This window comes from Triticum dicoccoides, chromosome 2B (genome assembly GCF_002162155.2).
Source record: "Triticum dicoccoides isolate Atlit2015 ecotype Zavitan chromosome 2B, WEW_v2.0, whole genome shotgun sequence".
Taxonomy (NCBI): domain Eukaryota; kingdom Viridiplantae; phylum Streptophyta; class Magnoliopsida; order Poales; family Poaceae; genus Triticum; species Triticum dicoccoides.
In genome coordinates, this window is record NC_041383.1 from 363,122,463 (window position 1) to 363,126,525 (window position 4,063).

Genomic DNA, 4,063 nt, shown 5'->3' on the forward strand with positions numbered 1-4,063 from the left:
AGCAGGGTGACTTGTCTGTGGATGAGTTCTATTCACAGTGCTCTGCCATCTGGCGTCAGCTTGACTCACTATGGACAGTTGTTTGTGGAACTTGCCGTTGCTGTCAGACTACGTGGTCTAACTTGGAGTTTCAGAGGGTTCATGAGTTCTTATCTCGTCTCCGCTCTGAGTTTGAGCCTCGCCGTGCTCACTTGCTTGTTCGTGGTCGTGTTCCTCTCTCAGAGGTGCTTGCCGAGCTTCATGCTGAGGAGACCAGCCTTCACTCTACAGGGTTGCTAGCGGTTCCGTCTGTGTTGGCTGCTCGGGCTCCACTGTCGTCTGCTCGGCTCACTACTCCACTGCTCCTACGTACACCTTCAGGAGGGGTGGGTCGCTCTCCTTATGCTGAGAAGGGCCGGTCATGCCGTGACACCTTCAGTGGCTACTGCTCTCGGCCAGGTCACCCAGAGTCTGATTGCCGTGAGAAGAAGCGAGACCAGAGGCGCTCCTCTCCCAGTGGGACAACTGGATCTTCCTCGACTCCGTCACTCACTGACCAGGACATTGTTCGGCTTATACGCCTTCTGGCTTCCTCTGGTTCTTCACCGACAGGTTTTGCTGCTGCTGTGACTGCTTCCACCACTTCATCACTGTCGGCACCTACACCGTCAGGTACATCTTCATGGGCTCTGGACTCTAAGACTTCCTTTCATATGTCCTCTGATTCTTTAGCGTTGTCTTCCCTTCGCCCTCTTGATTCTCCTATTAATGTTCTTACTACCGATGGCACATCTCTTCCTGTTGCTAGTCGTGGTATTCTTTTCACTCCATCTTTTTTTGTTTCTAGTGTTTCACATGTTCCTCGCCTTACCATGAATCTTTTTTCTGTTGCACAACTTACTGATTCTGGTTGTCGGGTCATTCTTGATACAGATTCTTGCTCCATTCAGGATCGTCGCACCAAGGTTTTGGTTGGTGCTGGCCCCCGGCACCGTGAGTCCGAGGGTCTTTGGGAAGTTGACTGACTTTGTGTTCCTTCCACTGCCACCACTTCAGTCAGCTCTCATGCTCTTGCTGCCTCTTCGTTTGCGTCCTTCCAGCAGTGGCATCATTGCCTTGGTCACATATGTGGCTCTCGCTTGTCTTCCTTAGTGCGCCAGGGCCTATTAGGGTCTGCATCTGGAGATGTTTCTTTACCTTGTAATGGTTGTAGACTTGACAAATAGACCCAGTTACATTATCCTACCAGTCAGTCGGTATCCCAGCATCCTTTTGACTTAGTTCATTCTGATGTCTGGGGTCCAGCTCCCTTTGATTTGAAAGGTGTTCATCGCTACTATGTTTTGTTTATTGATGATTTCTCTCGTTACACTTGGCTCTACTTCATGAAATCTCGTAGTGAGGTTCTCTCTATATACAAATGATTTGCTGCCATGGTTCACATTCAGTTTTCCACACATCTTCGTACTTTTCGTGCTCACTCCGCTGGAGAGTATATCTCCTAGCTGTTGCGTGGCTTTCTCACAGAACAGGGTACCCTTGCCCAGTTCTCCTGTCTTGGTGCTCATGCTCAGAATGGAGTTGCCGAACGTAAGCATCGTCACCTGCTTGAGATGGCTCATGCACTGATGATTGCCGCCTCTCTTCTGCCCCACTTTTGGGCTGAGACTGTTTCTGCATCCACCTATCTCATCAGCATTCAGCCATCGACTGCTCTGCAGGGTGGTATTCCTTTGGAGTGTCTCTTTGGTCACTCTCCTGACTACTCAGCTCTTCGTATGTTTGGATGTGTGTGCTACATCCTTCTTGCCCCGCGCGAGTGCACCAAACCGACTGCTCAGTCGGTTGAGTGTGTTTTCCTTGGCTACAGTGATGAGCACAAGGGCTATCGCTGTTGCGACCCTGTTGGTCGTCGCTTGCGCATCTCGCGTGATGTGACCTTTGACGAGTCTCGCTCTTACTACCCACGTCCATCTTCCTCGAGCTTCTCTGTGGACGACATTTCTTTTCTTCTCCTTCCCGATACACCCTGCTATGTGCGTCATGTTTCACCTCTTCCTCCTACACCTCTCATTCATTCTCATTCACCACCGACACCATCTTCTCCATCCTCCTCCTCCACCTCTACACCATCATCTCCAGTCCGTCGCCCTCTCTCACCGTTTCCTCTCCACTATACTCATCGCCCTCGTACTGAGGATGCCTCTCCTGACGTGCCTGACGCGCCTTCCACCTCTGGTGCACCTCCGTTCACGCCTACCCCGGTTCATAACCTCCGTGCTAGGCCTCGCCCTCCGCTTGATCGCTATTCTCTTGAACGGTACAGTCTCTCTGTTATTGCTGAGCCCACTTCCTATCAGACTGCCATGACTCAGCCTGAATGGCAGCTTGCGATGGCCGAAGAGCTTGCTGCCCTTGAGCGCTCTGGCACATGGGATCTGGTTTCCCTCCCTTCCAGTGTTTGTCCCATCACCTGCAAGTGGGTCTACAAGATCAAGACTCGCTCCGATGGTTCTCTTGAGCGTTACAAAGCTCGTCTTGTGGCCCGTAGCTTTCAGCAGGAGCAGGGACGCGATTATGATGAGACATTCGCTCCTATGACCCACATGACCACTGTCCGCACTCTCCTTGCTGTGGCTTCTGTTCGTCATTGGTCTATCTCTCAACTTGATGTCCAGAACGCCTTTCTCAATGGCGAGTTACTTGAGGAGGTTTATATGCAGTCACCACCGGGGTACTATGCTCCCGATGGCATGGTCTGTAGACTTCGTCGCTCCCTCTATGGTCTTAAACAGGCCCCTCGCGCCTGGTTTAATTTGAGCGCTTAATTTGCCTCTGTGGTGACTGCCGCTAGTTTCTTGCCCAGTGATCATGATCCCGCGTTGTTTGTCCACACGTCTTCTCATGGTCGGACTCTTCTCCTTCTCTATGTTGATGGCATGATCATCACTGGTGACGACTTAGAGTACATTGCCTTTGTTAAGGCTCGCCTTCGAGACCAGTTCCTCATGACTGATCTTGGTCCTCTTCGCTATTTTCTTGGGATTGAGATCTCCTCGACCTCTGATGGCTTCTACATCTCTCAAGAAAAATATATTCAGGATCTTCTTGCTCGCGCTGCTCTCGGTGATGAGCGCACAGTTGTGACTCCTATGAAGCTCAACATTCAGCTTCGTGCCTCTGATGGTGACCCTCTTCCAAATCCCACTTGCTATCGTCACCTCGTTGGCAGCCTTGTCTATCTTGCTGTTACGCGTCCTGACATCTCCTATCCTGTCCACATCCTAAGTCAGTTTGTTTCAGCCCCCACCTCTGTCACTATAATCACCTCCTCCGTGTTCTACGATATCTTCATGGCACGATCTCTCAGCGCCTTTTCTTTCCCCGCTCCAGCTCTCTTGAGCTCCAGGCCTACTCTGATGCTACCTGGGCTAGTGATCCCTCTGATCGACGCTCGCTGTTTGCTTACTGTGTCTTTCTTGGTGGCTCTCTTATTTCCTAGAAGACAAAGAAACAGACTGCAGTTTCTCGCTCGAGTACAGAGGTTGAGTTGTGAGCCATGGCTATGTTGACGACTGAGGTGATCTGGTTACAGTGATTACTTGAGGACTTTGGTGTGTCTGCTACTACCTCGACTCCCCTACTGTCAGACAGTACCGGTGCTATCAGTATTGTGCGTGACCCGGTGAAGCATGAGCTCACCAAGCACATCGGTGTGGATGCCCACTTTGTGCGTGCTGCTGTGCATGATCAGACTCTCGCTCTTCACTATGTGCCCTCTGAGTTACAGTTGGCTGACTTCTTCACGAAGGCACAGACTCGAGCGTAGCATGACTTTTTCCTCTCCAAACTCAGTGTTGTTGATCAACCATGAGTTTGAGGGGGTGTGTTAGATGTGTATAGTCTCTTTTCGGTATATCCCCATTGTATAAGGGGTTTCATGCACTTTACCACACATGTATATGTAATGGCCTTTGGCCCTTAGTAAAGTCAGTTGCTCATTATCCAACAGTGGCGACGACGGCGAGGGTGGCGGCGCTCGGGGGAAAACTTAATCGCCCCCGAGTCGCCTGCGTGAGACGGC